The 18,719-nt window shown below is 48.5% G+C and overlaps 1 long non-coding RNA gene across 1 annotated transcript; it reads right to left on the bottom strand.

Annotated features, from left to right (window-relative positions):
- Positions 1 to 224: 224 nt before the first annotated feature.
- LOC141576309 (uncharacterized) lies at positions 225 to 10,031 on the bottom strand. Its single transcript, XR_012504648.1, has 4 exons — positions 8,781 to 10,031; positions 6,684 to 6,797; positions 5,937 to 6,025; positions 225 to 1,772 (listed from the first exon to the last, which is right to left on the bottom strand). It is a non-coding gene; the product is annotated as an uncharacterized LOC141576309 (long non-coding RNA).
- Between the last annotated feature and the right edge of the window lie 8,688 nt (positions 10,032 to 18,719).

Genomic DNA, 18,719 nt, shown 5'->3' with positions numbered 1-18,719 from the left:
CTGTGAATATACTAAAAGCCGCTGAATTGTACCATTTAAATGGGTGGGCCTCACAGTGTGTGAACAATATCGCAATAAAGCTGTTCTACGAAAAAATATTTCTGGACCACTATTTTTCCCTCTATATTACTAGTCTGCCCCACAATTTTAGAAAAACTAAAAAACAAAACCAAACAAAAATTTGCCAGGAGATCTTTAGGACTGCAATGTTCCTGGGTCTCCAAAATGCCTCTGATGGTGATGCCCCTGTTAACACACACTAGTTGGGCTGGACTAGTTAAGGACTATATCTTTTTAAAATCGACGGTCACATGTTTCACCCTGGGAGACCAGAGGATGGAGAATGTCACAGCCTCATGTCCTCATCTCTTTTTTTTTTTTGTTTTTGTTTTTGTTTTTGTTTTTGGAGTAGAGAAAGATTTTACTGCAGGGCCAAACAAGGAGAACAGTGGCTCGTGCTCAAAAACCCTGAACTCTCTGATGGTTTTTGAGGTGAATTTTTTTCTTTTTTTTTTAATAGGGTAAAGTTTTTAACAGGCAAAATGAGGCTTGAGGCCTTCCAGGTGTGTGACTTTCTTCTGACTACTTGGTGGTAGGTAATAGGGCCCTGTTCCAGGAATCTCGTGCTCAGCCTGAAGTGACCATCCTCCACCTGGGTGGGGGCCTTAGCTCCTGCAGAACAACTCAAACATATTAAGTATAGCCCTTCCCCTACTCCTCAGCTCATTTTTAAGTGAACCAAGCCCTGCTTTCAACACTGTGATCATGCTCACTACAAAAACACGTGACATCAACAAACACCACCATCCTAACACCAGAAAAAGTATTAAGGGTATTTACCTGGGGCAGAAACACTGAGGGAGGAGAAAGAAGCATGCTCAGTGTTGGCGCTCTCTTTTCCCAAGTCTCTGCCAGGAGAAGCTGGGCTTTACAGCCAGAGGATCTCAGCCCCAGGGAACAGCGTCCACGCCACTGAGCTGGACCTCGGGGACAGGGAAAGGGAGAGGAGTGCAGTCGAGGGGTGGCGGGGCAGGGAAAGTGGCGGGGGGCGCTGGCTGCAGCCCCGCTCGGAGGCCAGTCGCAGCCACTGTCCCCGCCCCCGCCCGGCTCCGCAGATCCCGCCGGCCCGGGACGCAGGCCGCCCAGGGGCGGGGCGGGGTCTGCGGCCGAGGAGAGGAAGCCCGGGAGGAGGGGACTCGCGGCGGGAGAGCGGAAGGGGGCGCCGGCCGCAGACTGAGGGGAGCCCGGCTGGGGCGAGAGGTGGCAGGTGCGGGCCGCGGTATGGACGGGAGTGGCCATGTCCCCGGCAGGTGCGTGCCCGGCCCTGGACTGGTGTGGCCTGGGCGCCGGTGCAGGTGGCGCAGGCAGAGGGGGCTGGCGCGAGCCCCTCAGCTGGACACTCGCTGACTCGAGCCCTCGCAGGCTGTGACACGCGGACCCCCTTCCCCAGAGCCCCCAACCTTCCACTTACACAGCCGGAGGCCCCGACCCGGGGCAGGAGCCAAAGGCCTACCGGGCGACAGAGCCGAGCAGCCACTGGGGCTGATCCCTGGCTCGGAGCTGGAGTTTCGGGCCCGCGGTCCAGCTGGCATCCAAACGTGGGCATGAGCGGGAGGGCCAGCGATCCGCTCTGGGCTCTGGGTTCTGTGAGATACACTGGGGAATCGAGGGAGGGAGAAGATGGGAGGGGGAGAAGATGGGAGGAGTAGGAGCGGAAGCAAAAAGTGGAGGGAGAGAGATGGATGGAGGAGGAGCAAGGAGAAGCGAGAGCTCTAGAGGGAGAAGGGGGAGGGGAGTAGCAGAGATGAAGAGTAAAAGCTTTACCTTCAAGGGCACCCCGAAGGAGGCACCAGTCCTGCCTCCATGCCCTTCTCTAGCCCCTCAAGGCCAGAAGCTCAAATTTCACCTCCCTGGTCAAGCCCTCCAGCCAAGGCCCTGCAGAACCCCAACAGGGATCACACCTGTTGCCCCCAAGAGGAGCTGGGCTTCCTGTTGCTCCCGGAACCAAACACCCACAGGCGTTGTCGCTTAGAACTACCTTCAGAAGAGTATAAATTCCCCTTTTACAGGCTGGGAAACTGAGGCAGGCATGATCTTTGCCTTAGCTGCACTGTCCCAGGTGTTGGGCTGGTAGGGAGCGGGAGGTACAAGTTCAGAGACCCAGACAGAGCAGACAGCCCGAGTGTCCGTGCATAGTCCCCATCTCTCCTGGGTAAGACACTTTCCACCCTAGTGGAACAATGAAGGGCTCACAGTAGGTCCCTGGGTGTGGGAGAGCTGTCCTCAGTTCCAGTGCCCAGCTTGCTATGTAGATAGGAGTGTTCTCGAGTCCAAACTCATTCTCCTCAATGCAGGACAGGCCAATAAATCAGGAGACCAGCTGTTGGGGCATGGAATAGCTAGTTTCTGTAGACCTAGATGGCAAACTAATGTCCTGGAAAACCATCTCCCCAAGTCAGAATTCAGGCTCTTTCCTACTTGCTTGGTTGTTGCAAACTTCTTGGTATAGGAATTTTTTTGTTTTTAGAATTCTTTGTTGTTGCAGCTGTCCACCTGGGTCAGATGCCTGTAAACCTCCAACAAAACAAATGTTATTTTCTATTCTGCAACTTGTTACCTTTATATGAATGGAAAAATGTTAGTATCCTTAAAGGTCAGAGCCTTCAGAATAGGCTCTCCTATCTATTTCAGGCTCTAGGCAACATTGTTTTACAGAAGGTGCAGAACCAGCAAGACTAAGCCTCGGAAACAGAGCACAGGGTTAAAGTCAAAGGAACAGATCTAATACAGAGTCTGATTTGTTCTTTGCTATTATCGAGGCAGAAGCCACTTGAGGATTTAAATCATTTTAGGTTAAAAATAAGTAAAACTTTAAAGGAATTTACATACATAGGTTGAAATGTGCATAAAATATTTGGAAAAGCTCACAAAATATTGTAAACAGTGACATCTCCAGGGAGGGCTGAGAGAACAAAGGATGAGGGAAACCTTCCCCTTGTGTATTTTTGTGCTGTTTGAATTTTTTTTTTTTACCATATGCATGGGTTTCTTTTTCAGTTAAAAAAAAGTGTAATGGAGGGAAGGAGTAACTAGCTCAGCAAGTACAGCAGCCATGGAAAACTGAGCCGTCACTTTTGCTTTAAGCCAGGAAGCATTTATTAACTCTCTCCTATGTGCCCAGTGTTGTTTTATGACTTCATTTATTATGTATATTTTTTATAAAATAATATCATGCTATCCCTGACCCCTGCCCAGGGGAGCTGGTGGAAAACCAATTGAGTTTTTATTGAGTTGTTTTGCAAGGAGTATAAATGAGTTATAAACAGAACACATCTTCAGGGCAAACCAGGTGGAATGGGTTTCCAGCAGGCCAGACAGCTAGGAAGGGTTTTCAACAGAGATGCCTAGAGGCTGAGAGAGAAAGCCTCCAGGGCCCCACAAAAAGCTGCCCAAAGTGGTTTCTCCATGGCACTATTGTAATAGGAAAGTACAAATCTGACTCCATATTACATCTTTTCCTTTGAATTTAAACCTGTGCTCTGTTTCCGAGGCTTAGTCTTGTTGGTTCTGCACCTTTTATAAAACAATGTTGCCTAGAGCCTGAAATATACGGGAGAACCTATTCTGAAGGCTCTGACCTTTAAGGATATTAACACTTTTCCATTCTTATAAAGATAACATGTTGCAGAACAGAAAATAACATTTGTTTTGTTGGAGGTTTACAGGGATCTGACCCAGGTGGACAGCTGAAACAACAAATGATTCTAACAACAAAGGATTCCTACACCAAGATGTTTGCAAAAACCAAGCACACCCCCTTCCCCTTTTTAATATAAAAGGAGCCTGAATTGTGACTAGGGGAAGATGCTTCTCCAGGACAATTACTCTGCCATCTCCACAGTCAGCTGGCTCTCCAATTAAAGACGCTCTTTCTTGCCACAGAACGTGGTCTTCCAATTTATTGGCCTGTCCTGCAGTGAGCAGAATGAGTTTGGACTCAGTAACACAACCAAACATTGAAAGTATTCATTTGGTATATTAAATGACTTGCTGCTGCTGGTCTTTCTTCCTGACTTTTTCTTTTCTTGACCACTCCTGCTATGTTTATGAAAAATCTGTCAGTCTGCTCTTGTGGACACATTTACATCTCTAGCCACTACCCTTCCAGATAAGAACTGATGTCACCAAAATTGCTAAGAGATATTACATGGTCAGAAAAGACCAGAAGTGTGTACTGGCTGATGTTCAGGAGCAGGCTGGGACACCTGACAAGATGTCAGAAGCATGGATAGACAGCTGGGCACCAAAGGAGAAGCTTCTAAGCCTCCATGAAGGACTTGCTGGATAAGAAGGAAAAGTCCCAGATTGTAGATCTGATTCCACCATGAGCTTCCTGGGTGAGGCTCGGCAAGTGATTTAAGTTCTCTAGACCCGTGCTGTCCAACATGTGAGCCACCAGCCACATGAAGAATTATGAAGTTATTCTGTAGCCAGGCAGAATTATAAATAAACATTTTACAGCAAAGGCTCACCACGTATGATGTTTAGAAACATTAGTGGTTTTCTTGCCCTAACAGGTTATTTCTGTATGTCTAGCTCTCTGTGGTTTGTAACGCCCGTGACTAATGAGTCCCTTATAGTGATGTATTTTGAAGTTATAAGTTACTGGACACAGTACCGTCATATCACAGTTGAAAAAAAAGACCCACATAAGCCAGGCCATTTGATTTAGTAATTATGAGCAGGGTCTCCGGGGCCAGCCTGCCTGAGTATAAATTCTCACTCTGCCTCTGGAGGGTTCTGTGTGAATCTTGGAGAAATTTTTATTATTGTTGTTGTTGTTGTTGTTGTTGTTGTTGTTGTTGTTGTTATTTCACTTATTTGTGCCTCTTTTTTCTGACCTTTAAATGGTGAGGAATATGTAGACTCTATCGCCTACTGTGCTGGCAGGATTAAGTGATTTAACGTCTGTGCTGCCCACTTCCCTGGGTTTCAGCATTCTCCAGGCAATCAGTTTCAAACCCGGAGGCATTCTCCACTGTCTTAGTCAGTCTGGGATGCTGTAAAAAATTACCATGGGTCAGGTGGCTTAAACAACCAGCATATTCCTCAAGTTTTGGAGGCTGAGACATTCAAGATCAAGGTATCTGGGAGAGGATTGCCTTCATGGCTTGAAGATGGCTGTCTTCCCACTATCTTCATGGGGTGGAGAGCAGACAGAAGCAAGCACTCTGGGGCCCCTTATAAGTGCCCTAATCCCATTCATGAGGGCTCTACTCTCTTGACCTCATTTTATCCTACTAATCACCTCCCAAAGGCCCCGCCTCCCAATACCATCACCCTGGGAGATGGGGTTTCGACGTATGGATTTTGAGGGGATGCACACATTCAGTCCACACATCGGCTAACTCTCCCCAACATGCAGTCATCAAACCTGTAGCTAATTTCAAAGTAATGTTTATATCTCTCTGCCCATTTCCATTCCTACATCCACTAACACTGAAGCCCTGTTAGATTTTATTCCTTATTTTTCTGGTAGAGATTTAATTGATTCCTCTACTGCAATGCTCTCCTCACTCCAAACAGTCTGCTTAACAGCCCTGCCAGGTAGGTCTTCCTTAAAACACCTTCCCACATCACCGGGTTGTTTTTTAGGTGTAAATGTCAGAATCCTCTCCACACCCCATCCTAGACCTTTAATCCCTTACAATACCGCCCACTATGTTATTTTTCTATTACCACTGTAACAAATTTCCATAAGCTTAATAGCTTAAACCAGCACAGATTTATCACCTTATGGCTGTGAATGTCAGAGATCCAACACAGTTCTCATTGGGCTAAATTCAAGGTACCAGCAGGGTACCTTCCTTCTAGAGGGTCTAGAAGAAAATGTTTCCTTGTTTGTTTTTTTTTTCCATTTTCCAGAGGTCACTCACCTTCCTTAGCTTATGTCCCACAACTTCCTTCATCTTCATAGCCAGCAGCCTTTCTGAACATCGCTCCATGGCTGCATCTCCCTCTGATCCTAAACTCAGATGGGAAATGTCCTATGATTGTAAAGACCCCTGTGATTACACTGGGCCCACCTGGAAAATCCAGGCTACTCTCCCTATCACCTCATCTCAGGATCCCCTTGTCCCACCCCACTCAGGCATTATGTATGTGTCTGTGACACTCACCTTGGGTAACATTTCCTCTCGTGAGCAATTAAATGTTCAAGATACTTAGTCTTTCCACATTCAGTACGTCTGGTGAGATTATATAAATCCTGTTTATTTGTAACTTGGCACTAATCTTTAACAACGTATTATGGGTTTAAAAGGCTAATAGCCAACTTTGAAGGAAAATCCTCTAAGATTTTTTAAGATTTTTGTCCTAAAATGCCTGTCATCCCTTTTACTGTCTACAGTAACATGTCACAGGTGGCTTCCCTGTGGGGGTGGGGGACACATTGTTTGCCACCACAGTCCCTTCATTCACACCAAAATGCTGGTCTCCTAACAAAGGATCTATGCTCCCAGCTTTGCTCACTTCCTCCTCCTTTCCATTGACCATCCTGTTCCCACCGCTTCCTTCGTTCAGCACATCAGGATTTCATGACCACATTCTTCTCTAAATGGAATGGATATTGTGCATCTAACGTCTAATAATTGTTCTCAGTGTATACGCACACACTCACTTACGTGTCTCCCCATCCATCTCTTTATTTTCCTGGAATCTTCCAGAGGAATCCGTTCCATGATGATGATGATGATGATGATGATACTGACAGTGATGACAGGGGCCTCTCAAGGACTCTGATAAAGAGAGAATCAATGAAGAGAGGGAATCATTGCAAAATTGCCCCAGAAACAGGTTAAAGGTAAATAACTGTTATAGTGTTTAATGAAATCGACTAAAATTTAACTATTTTTAAAACTTTGTATCACTGTATTTTAAATTTTAAGGGGAATTTTCATTCACCACTAACCAAGATTTGAATTTAGGACCAAAATCTAAGAGGACTTCTATCTTCTAACAAATTGTCCACTAGCCTTTTATACACGTGATTCTTAAAAAAAAAAAAAAAAAGGTTAGTGCTGGGCTGCAAATAAGTAGGATTCATATAATTTCACCAGACACACTGAATGTGGAAAGACTAAGGAAGAAAAACAAAAAGCCATTCAAAATGTCTTCAGACTTACATTGCACACAGGAGAACACGTTAGCCAAGGTGTCACATCAACATGACGCCTGGGTGGGACGGGGAAGCTGATCTTCCTCATCAGACATTTATGCTGATTTGTTAGATGCCAACACAGTTTCCTCATTGGATTTGCTTCTAATAATTATGGAACAGTTTAGGCTCTACCAAAAGCAGACTAAACATGTTCCCCTGCCGCCAAATCTCTGGACTGAATGTCCCCACAAGAGGGACATGATTATATTTCACAGGAAACTCTTCCTGAGAAACAACAGGCTTTTTGAGGGCAGAACTACTGGTCCCCCAGGGAGGGCTGGAGGAGGGATCGAGGGGACACTGGAAATACAGGAGGAGTCAGTTCAGATAGTGCTGCTCAAGTAGCCAAAGACATCCTACCAAAAGTTTCGTGAGTGAAGGAGCCTGTGAACTCTGTGCAGGTTGTTAAGACACAGCAGTACATAACTAGCATCACAAGTCATTTGTAGCATGTTTTGATATTTGGAAAATAATTAGCCCATTGCTCTTTGAAAATGCAGCAGTAGCAATAGAAATAATAAACACTGAGCTGTCTTGGAGATAACAAACAATAAACAATTCTAAATCTGAAGGATTCCTTGACAAGATGCAAGTGATGAGCTAGATGTGTGCTGCAGATACCTCTTACTGCAGGGCTCACTCCTGCAAAGCACAGAACTAGTTTTCTCAGCAGACAGAGGGAACCAAGTCAAGATTTCTAATCTTGAGAGGTTTACTATATGGCAGGAAAGATCAGACCAATAAATACAGCTAAATATGAATAAATGCAATCAAATTTTATGAAGTGTGTATGGAGCACAGAAGAAGAAAAATTCCTTTCACCTGGGATCTAGAGAAACTTCTTCAGAAAATGCAGCTTTGAAGATGGCCAAAGACATGGTTGGAAGTTTGGCAGAACAGGACGTAAGGAATTTAAAAACTAATTTTAAAATTCATATAAAAATGTAAAAAATCGCAAATATCCGAAACAACTTTGAACAAGAAAAATTTTGAAGACTTACACTATCTGATTTTCAGACTTTTTAAAATAAAGCTACAGTAATCAGATAGTATGGTATTGTTGTAAAACAGGAAAATAGAATAATGGAACAGAATAGAATGTTCTGAACTAAACCAACACTTAGATGGGCAATTGAATCTCAGTAAGGATGCAGTGGAGAAAGGATCTTTTCAACAAGTCGTGCTGGAACAATTACATATCCATATGCAAAAAGAGAAAAATGAAATTTGACCCATACCTCACAAAACACAGAAAAATTAATTCAAAATGGATCATAGATCTTAATAGGAAATCCAAAACTATAAAAACAGCTAGGAGGAAAAGCATAGGCTTAAGCAATATGACCTTGGGTTTGGCAAATATTTCTTTGCTATGACACCAAAAGTATAATCTGTTTTAAAAAGTAACTGGTTTAGTGAACTTTATCAAAATGAAGACTCTTCAAAGCTCTTCAAAACACTGCTAAGCGAATAAAAAGACAAGCCATAGAGAGAAACTATTTGCGCCACCTTACCCGCACCCTGACCTCACCGCGCGCCCGCCCCCCAGCAGCAAGCTCACCTGGAGACGGGCGTCCGGCTTCTTGGGCAGCAGAGGCCCCCCCCCAGGCCACGCCGCGGTGTGGAGCGGGGCAAACTGCTGACTCCCGGGCGGCGGGCCCGCTACCCACGTTGCCTCCGCACCCCAATTGCACTGCCCCGCTCCCCTCCTCAGCAAGCTGAGTGGGACAGGTGTGTCAGGCGACCTGGGGCAGCTGAGGCCGCTCCCAGGCCCGGCCTCGGGGAGACGGGAGCTAATCCACCATCTTGCCAGGGGCAGTGCTACTCCGCTGCCGCTGCCGCTGCCGCTGCCGCTGCCGCTGCCGCTGCCGCTGCCGCTGCCGCTGCCGCTGCCGCTGCCGCTGCCGCCGCCCCCTGACCCAACCGCCCCGCCTCCCAGGAGCAAGCTCACCTGGAGTCCGACTTCCGGGGAATCTCCTGCGGCCAAGGCCGCCTCCAGACCAGGCTGCGGGGAAGAGAAGGAAACAACCGGCTTGCCTGGGCAGCCCCCTCCCGCCGCCGCCGCCAGCCTAAACACACCACACCCGCCTCCAGGGGTCAGGCTGACTTCGAGGATGTGCACCAGCCTTCTGATTCTGGCCAGGAGCCTGAGCACCTCCCTGCACCCCTACACCCCTGCACTCCCTGCGCCCCTCAACTGCCTGCACCCTCCACAGCCCGTGCACCCTGGCACAACTTTCACCTTCCACCACCTACACCCCTGCACCCCTGCATGTCCCACACACCACCTCTTGGGCCTGTGGCAGAGCCTCTGTCATTGCACCAGCGTGCAGTGACTCATATCCTTGCCAGTACATGATGCATCAGTGGACCTCTGGGGTTGCCTGCCAGAAAGTATATGTTCCCTGCCACTAGGCTGGGCCACTAGGGTGATCTCTGTGACGTCTCCCAGGACGGGCTCAGAGATGCTGTTCTCTGGGAAGAGAGGAGTTGAAACCGCTCTTGAGGGCAGAGCTGTGCTCACCAGGCCGTCCACGCTTCTTGTTTTACACAGGGCTTCGGAGAAGAGAAATGGATCCAGCCAAGTAAGACGGGCCTGCTGTGCGCCAACCTCAGTCCTGGGCTCTGAGGCAGACAAACTGGCTCCCACCCTCAGGGCCCAGTTTGGGCACCTGAATGGCCCCTTGGAGGCATCCCATCAGTTCTCAGGAAGAAGTCTGGCTGCTCCCACCCCATGGCCCTCCCTCCCACTGTGCTGGCCTCAGGAAGTTTCCTTATTTGGGGAAGAAGGCAGCCCACCCCCTACCCCACCCCTCACCGTGCTCTCACCCAGGCTGGTGCTCTCTCTGCCCTTCAGAGTCTGGAAAGCCATCCCTCTTCAGTTATGTCTCTTCTGAGATGGACTTGCTTCCGCTAAATTCTAGGCGAGGATGCAACGTGGGATGCCCTGGGTAAGAGAACCAAAATAAATAGTTTCTTCTGTGAGATTTTCTGTTTATCTACTTGGGCTGGGCTGTGTGTAGTTTGCAACAGCTATTGGTGTGAGAGGCTAAAGCCGCCTGTGTGTCCTTGTTTTCATCTCCCCGCTGTCTTTGGGTTTTCCCTAGACACTCCTGAGACATTTACTTCTTTTAGTTTTATTCCTGTTATTACACAGGGGCCCTACTGACATGGAGGTGAGGCGATGGGGTGGTGGGACAGAGGGGAGCATCTGTAGTCCTGCGATTAGCTCTCATTGAGCCTGTGCCCTGAGCTGTGACCTCCACTAGTGTGTCTCTTTCCCCCAGCCCAATTTGGGTGACACAGAAGGGATTTCCCTTCCCCCAGGTTGGTTAGGCTCTGGTAAAATAATTTCTCATTAAAAAAAAAAACAAACAAAAAACAACTTCCCCCAATGAAACAGAATGTTCTGGGTGTATTTCAATAGAGTTATTTTCTCCTTTCCAGGCAGGAAGCATGAGGGGTTTTTCTCTGACCTTCATTCTGAGAACAGGGCACGGGCCTGAAGGTAAAATGCATGAAAAAGAGCATGGGGCCCCTCTGACTGGCCCCCTGGAGTTGTCACACTCAGACTTCCCTACGCTGAGCCTCCCGCTGGCCTCAGGGACCTGTTAAATCTGCCTGCCCCCTGGATTCTTACAAAAGCGGGTTCTGCCCTGGGAGCTGTGACTCTCCAAGCCCGCCCAGCTGCCTCTCTGGGTTGGGAGCAGCTTTTCCCCTCAGTTTTCTGGGATCTAAGAAGAGCAGTGGGTTTGCGGCTCCCTCAGTTCTGGTGTTGTTTTCAGGACAGAAGGAGCAACTTCTGAGCTCCACACGAGCTGGACCAGAGGCTGGAAGCCTCCCCTCCTCTGCCTCCGTGCAATCAGTGGCTGTGGTTCTAGCCGAGTTTCTGAAGATGTGGATTTAAACACACACATCCCAGCCCCTGCGGGAGCACACAGTCCCATAAATCCCCCCAGTTTCCACTGGTAACTACGGAGCCGAATGGGACACGGGTTTCGGGACCACAGAGGCCTGAATGCACGACTTGCTCTGTGGCCTATTAACGTGGTTGCTCTGGGCTTTGTCTGAAGTGGCTTGCTTACCGCACCTGGTACGTGGGAAACACAAAATAAGTACTAGAACCTTCACTTTTTCTCCCTCCAGGGCCTTCAAACATAGAAAGTAATAAGTGAACTCAGACGGCCTAGTCACCACAATAATGTCCGACCAGCCTGGCTCTCCTAAGTGATGGGCACTGACTTGCACCTTAACTCGGAACAGTAGGAGAACTGCCTTCCTCTAACTGGGCATCTCCAAACACCAGGCACGCCCTCAGCTGAGACGGAGCCAACTCCCCCATTGAGGTGTGTGCTGGTGGCTTCAGTGTGACCTGGCCCTGCCGGGACATGAAACTGCAGTGAGTGAGGTGGAGGGTCGGGTGGAGGGGGGTCCCTTCTGGGGTGGCAGGGGGCCCGGTAGCATCCCGCCCGGCCTGGTGCCTGGGGCTCCCTAACACCTCCTACAGCTCCTGGGTTGGCTCCGGTCCTGGCCACTCCACACACCCTCCCAGTATCTTTTCATTAAGTCCCTGTTTTGCTTTTATCAGCGAGAAGTGGCTTCTGTTGCTTATTCAGTGAAACAGTGCATCGGGAAACCAGACTATTTCTAACATCAGTAAAATACCAACCTCGGTCAGCTCGCCGGGCAGACCGTGCAGCACAAAGGCCTGCACAGGGCTGTGCGAACGGCTTACGTGAAGGGTCCTCATCATCTGTCTTCAGAGATACAGAAGCTGGTGGTTCAGGTAAAACCTCAGGGAGGGATTGAGAAATCCAAAGCTGGTTGGTTTCAAAGGCTAACTGGTCAGACCGGACCCCTGATCTGTGGTCAGAAGCCTAGCTCAACATCACGCAGACTCAGCGCCCTAAGTGCCGGGTAAGGCTGGTGGTGTTCACTTTGCAGGCTCTCGTTGGGGATTCACTGTAGCCCCTTAAATGCAGCAGAGATTCCAGCCCCCTTAGCCGCAACCCTGAGTGTTCCATGACACAAATCCCGGGAGTGTTTAATTTTCATCTTTGTTTAGGAGGATGAAGGTGGGGCAAGAGGAGACATAAATTCATACTGACTGACACAAGGTCACAGACAGCACCTCCTCCTCGGAGAGCTATGTGCTCCCACAGTGGTGGCTGGGGGGCTCGGCAGAGACCCTCCGCTGGTCCCAGAGGGACTCGCTCCTCTGGCCACAACTGATGGGTTGGACAACAGATCCAGAGGGAGACTGAGCATCTTTCCTGGGAATTTGGAACTGGCACACAGAAATCAAGTTCACTCATCTGGGGTTTGGTGAGGGGGAGGGGCGGTGGTTGGAATTCAAATGAAACCAGAGCATGAGAGAAAGTTAGAAGTGAAAGAGAGAGAGACAGAGAGACTGAGCTTGTGAGAGCAAATAGTCAGAAAGAAGGAAAACAGTCAGGGGACAAAGGAATTCCAGCTCCTGACAGTCTAGTCTGTCCCAGCCCATCAACGACCCCGCAGGATGGTTAATAGCATTCCAGTTTAGCAGATTAGGAAACAGGCTGAAAGAGGTGGGGGCTGGGTTTGGGTGCACAGTTAATTTAAGTGCCACTGGACCCCTCACTTCCCATTGCCTGAAGGCACCATAATCCTCACTGGTACCCCTCGGTCCCCTGACAGCCCAGCACCCTGATCAAAGGGCCCCTGCGGGAGTGGGAACCCCTCTGAGTGTGGAGAGTTCCCTGCACCGACATGCCATGCATCAGCAGGCTCCCGCTCAACCCAGGTTAACATCTCCCCAGCTGTGCAGTCTCCCGACCCGCTTCCCTCCCTGCCAGGCACCCCCGTCCTTACCACCGAGTGTACTGCAGGAATTCAGGCACAGGGATGCCCAAAGCAACACGAGCCCACCGGCTGTACAAACAGCAGACTCCCAGCCCCAACTGGGTTCCGAGGGGACAGTAGGCGTCCTCACCTTTCATGTGTCTAAGACAATCTTCTTCTTCAGCTGGAGGTTATAGAGAAAAATAAAAGGTCCAAAACATAGTTCAGTGAGGAATTCCTCCAAGGACCTGACTCCAGAGTCTACAATCAGGTGTACCTACCCCCCGGACTTGGGGTGAAGGTGGATTATTGATCAGCACAACCCCCGGTGGCCCAGCTCCTCGGCTTGGCTGCCCAGAGGGGGCTGGGGGAATGGGTAAGGCCAGGGCACTCCGGAAGAGCACAGAGGACCTGACCTCTCCCCTCCGCCCTTGGAAACCCTTCCCCAAATCTCAAGGCATCGGACAGAGAGCCTCCACCACAATAAGGAGATGCTCCCATCTCTTCACTCACTCCTGTCGGTTCACTTACGTGCTGAGCATCCAGTGGGTCCCAGGACATGACACACAGGATGGCCGATGGGACAGGCTTGGTCCTTCACCCTGGACCCTGTTCAATCTGATGGAAGAATGATTACTCATAAAGAGTTTCACAAAATTATACAGAGACCAGGGACAAACTGCAGAGTGAACCAAATTTAAAAATATATATGAAGATCCCCCAGTCTCCCCGCCTAAGGTTAACAGCATAAATCAAAAAGATCTTGCCTTTGATCACCAAGGAAGTTGTCACCCCCTGTCAGGTGGAAAGGAGAGTTATTCTTTGAGCAGGACACAGAAGTGCTCCATCGGATTGGACCAGGGCCTCTACATTCATTCAGCAAATGTGCATAAGCTCCCACTACGTACGGGAATCTTCTAACTAGACTCGTTCCCAAGGCTCTCTGGCTTTATCAGTCAACAAAATAGACATGACTCCCAATCACTGGGGGCTCAGAGTTTTAGAAGAGGAAACAGGCAGCATGTTAGGGGTAGCAAGAGCCTGGAAAAATTAAAAAAAAAAAAAGAGTGATATGAGGAAACTCGGGTGATGGCGGTGGGGTGGGAGACAGGCAGGAGGGAATAAGGCAATCCTGGCAGATCTCACGGAGTAATGAACTTGAAGCAGAATAAATCCGGAGGAAGAAGGAAGAGCCGGTAGAGGCCCCCAGAGTGAGGGGGAGAGTGTGGGTGGAGAGGCAGAGCATGCCGTGTCCTGAGGCCTTTGTGACGGCTTTGGCTCCTAATGAAATGTTGACCCGTTTAGTGAGTTTTGAGGGGAGGCGTGATGTAGTCCAACTTATGCTTTTGTGTTTGTGTTTTTTTGGGGGGAGGTAATTTATTTATTTTAATGAAGATGCTGGGGAATGAACTCAGGATCTCATGCATGCTAAGCATGCGCCCTACCACTGAGCTACACCCACCCCCTCAATATATGCTTTTATAGGCTCCCTCTGACTCTGTGTGGATGAGTGATTGTAGGAAAGCAAAGATGGAAACAGGAGGCTATTGGTGTCCAGGAAGGGCTGAAGGTGGCTTTTAGGAGTGTGGGGAGCAGGGAGCAGGTGGTTAATGAAGACAGAGTATCCAGAATTTTCTAACAAGCTGGATTTGCTGTCTGTGTGTGTAAGAGAAAGAGAGAGAAAGGACACGGTTCCAACATCTGGACCTGGACAATGGGAGGGATGTCCTCTCCATCCACTGGGTATGGGACAAGGTGGGGCTGAGCAGGTGGAAAGGGGCTGGAATCAGCTCAGTTCTTCAATGTCATGGTTAAGGGGTGTATTACATATTGTCACAGAAATGCCTAATAGGTAGAGGAGTCTGTTTTCTTATTCTTTTTAAAATTTAATGAATATAATTTAAATGTATTAATTGTATTATGTGAATGATTTGGGAATTTTATTTCATGCCAAGGTATACGTTATATATAGCCAAATGGAAAATATATCAGAAAGGGGGAGAAATGAGGGCTTTCACATAAACTGACTGTCAATAATGTAGGTAACATTTCAATAAAACTAGTCTTCAGTGCAAAAACCTCATCTCGGTGTTACATAAAAATAAATGAAAAAGGACTATGTTGATGTATCATTATTTCATGTTATGTAATAGCCCCAAACAAACACACTGTTTATCTATGAGGCTTGTAGAATTACTATTCGCTTTATTCACATAAATAAAGAAATGCAGAAATATTCTAAGGTAGAATAAGCATCTCAGTGGAAATAATACAGATTTGAGCATTTTACATGACATATATGTACTGATTCAAAATTTAGAAAAGTAATTACATAGTAGAACATATGTATGAATGTGAAAGCAAGCTGAATGGAAGAAAAAGAATGTGAGTCTCAGGGATAAAGGTCCAGATGGAAAGGGCAAGTCAGGGAGTTTTGGAGAAATCGAGAAATTGATGGCATGCCAATTTCCAAGGCTGGGTTGCTTCCACCAAAGGAATAGCAGAGAGAGAGAGGAGAGGCCCAGGAACCAACCCTGGGGCCCACCCACAGTATATGTTTGGAAAAAAGAGGAGACATTGGTAAAGGACCAGCCAGTAGACCAAAAGCAGAAAGCAGACAGAGCGATGGGCTGGAGGTTGAAGCAGGAACACGGGGGAGGAGGGATGGAAGAGCTGGGTCAAATGCTGCCGAGGGGCCACGAATGATGAGGACTGAAAATTGACCACTATATTTCACAACGTGGGGTCACTGATGGCCTTGACAGGGCAGTTTCCATAGAGCGAGGGATCAGGGGAAAAGCCAGAGTGGGTGTAAAAGGGGATGGCTCAAGAGAAGATGCAGACAGTGAGTTTAAACAACTCCTTAAAGATTTGCTGCAAAGACACAGGGTGGCAATTGGTGGGGGTGAATTAGGGTCAAGGAGTGCTGTTGGTTTCTTTTAAGAGGATGGACGTTTATATACTGATAGGAGCCAACTAGCAGGAGAACAAAATAGATGAGATAGTGAAAGAGAGGATGGTTTTGGGAGTGACAACCCAGAGAAGATGGGAGGGCTGGGGTCCCAGGGACTTTTGGAGGATCTGGCTTTCGATGTCACTTGTAATAAGAGGTGGGGCACCGAGAGTGAGGTCACAGACATCAGAAGGTGAGCAGATGTGCTGGGAGTTGCTTGTGAAATTTCTCTTCTGTTGGCTTGTTTGCTTGTTCAAAGTAGAAAAGTAACTTTACCAGCTGAGGAACGAAGAGGAAGAGTTACTGGAGCCATGAGCAAAAGATAAGAAAGAGCCTTCAGGGAGAATGAGACAGTGAAAAGAGCAGGGGGAGACGGGGGAGAGCGCTCCCAGAAAGTTACATTTTCTCTTTGACGTCCCCAAACGTGTGATGTGTGACTACCCTTCCTGCTGTCTATGAAATAAAAATTAAGTATGGTTCAGAGGAAATGCTATTTCATTCTAAGAGGCTGCCTGTTTCTCAGGAATGGTCATCTTAAACTGCAAACATTACAAAAAGTGTTGAAAAGATGAACCTGTGTACCTAAAATCCCCTATTTTCTATTAATCTGGTTACTATTTAGTTCCCCTATCAATAACACATAACCAATACTGCCATGATGGAGGTACATCGATGCTTAAAAGGTAATGAGATCTGTATCCTTTTCCTAAATTCCATGGCTTCCTTAATATGCAGTTCCCCTTGGAATTTAGGAATGCCTGGTATAAGAAGTGAGAAAGTTTGAGAAAATCCCGGCTCAGAATTACACAGCACAACCGCATCTCAGAAGTATATACAGCCGTAAAAAATTTTAGAAGCAAAACTCCGTAGCTACTCTTAAAGACTTTTGCAAACCTGGGCCTGTCCAGATGTTTCCAAACTGGAAAGAAACTCCAATCACTTGCCTGGTACCGGGACCAGATGCTGGCTATCCTTTTCTGTAAAAGCGAGAGAGTAAATATTTTCAGTTTTGCAGATCATTTTGTTGTAACCATGCAGGTCTGCAATAAGAAAGCTAAGAGCACTGGGAGACAGGAAACAAATGGGCATGCCCACACCCTCCTTTCCACTCAAGGCAGCTTCTCTGTGGTGGGGAGCTTTACCACAATCACTTGCTTCTTTGATTCCATTGGTTTCTTTGTTTCCACCTTACTGCTCAAGCTCAGAACTTCAGGTGGGCCTGGTCCTTCAGCATCCATGCAGAGAGAAGGCTGAGCGGGGGTGGGAAACCCACCTGACGGAGAAGAGAGATTGCTGGGAGGGACACTGCGGTGGCCACCATGACACGAGACAATCACACCTTCCGGGGTGAAAGGGAATGAAGACAAGGGAGGGACACAGCAGTGGGACCCCTAGGTCGCCTGCCAGGCTTGCTCTCCATCCACGGCCACCCTGGGGGCCTGGGGGGTGTTGGGCTTCAGCTACGGTGATTAGGCTGATGGGACTCAATATAAAGGACCCTCCACCTCCTCACTAGGTTCCAAACGCAGCCACTCTAAGTCCACCCTCTGAGTTTCTGGAACTCAGCTGGAAGAATACATGATCAGGCCAGACCCAGAGCCCAAGCCAAACACGACAGGGGTCACGTGGGGTTGTAACCCCGTGCTCAGTGGTCGGGGACTCCTTGCAAATCTGCAGAAATCCCTGTTCTGCCTCATTCCTGGGAGGAACCCCAGATCTCCTCCTGCTCTGTCTGTTCTTCTCTTGAGGCTATTGTCCTGGAGGGATGCAGAGTCCTTGAACCTGGCCCTCCAAATGTACATAAGCAGCCTGTTCAATAAAACAAATTATGCACTTTTTCACATTTGCCAGTTTTTTGATTCCAGAAAGGCTGTGGGACTCATTCTCACAGTCTCCTGTGCCCCCACCACTTGGTGGCCCTCTGCTCATGGAAACACGATTTCCCACAACTGCACCCTGTCTCCCAGCTGGTCAGAGAGTAGTGTCCCACAAAGACATAGGTGTTTGTGAGGATCTTGTCCCCCAGCAGAAAGACTAACCCTGGAGCAACAGACAGGGATCTGGCCTCCTGAGCCGCTCAGCTCTAATTCAAAGCCTAAAGTGGGGACCCCGAACATTGCTGAATGACTTTCTGAGTCACCTGGACTGGAGGGGCCTGATTTTTCTTTCCAGGAATGGAGGTAGCGCAGCCTCCATTTTCAGGGCTGACATTGACGATGGATCTAGTTCCCCCCACTGCACCGCAGGAAGGAGAGGCCCTTCTATCCCACAGCTTGGAAACCCAGCCCAGGGAAGTTTTGAAGCAGTGCATCGCTGCCAGGTCCAGCATCCCTGCAGAGTGGCCTCTGCCCCTGAATGAGCCCCTTCCCTGGGCCTTTCCTGCCCCGACATGACCACACCCCAGGCTGTGCCAGAGCTCTGGGGCTCTGCATGTCCAGGGCACACAGGTGGGACCTGAGCCAGGTGTCCCCTGGGCCTCAAGGGGGAGAGGTCTGCCTCTGCCTCAGGGGAAGTTGACCCCACATGGCTGGCAGGACACTCTCAATATGGACATCCAGGAGCCCTGGGAGCAGTTTCTCTGCAGGTGATAGGAGTCATCATCAGGAGGGCAGGCCCCTCTTTGTGCAGACCATCCCGCAGTGCTGGGCCCACGTGCTGACCACAGAATTCTACATGACCCCAGGATACCCCAGGCGACCTCACAACTTCATCACTTGGTGACCTGGG

This window comes from Camelus bactrianus, chromosome X, assembly GCF_048773025.1.
Source record: "Camelus bactrianus isolate YW-2024 breed Bactrian camel chromosome X, ASM4877302v1, whole genome shotgun sequence".
Classification (NCBI taxonomy): Eukaryota; Metazoa; Chordata; class Mammalia; order Artiodactyla; family Camelidae; genus Camelus; species Camelus bactrianus.
This window is presented reverse-complemented; position numbering and strand designations above follow the sequence as displayed.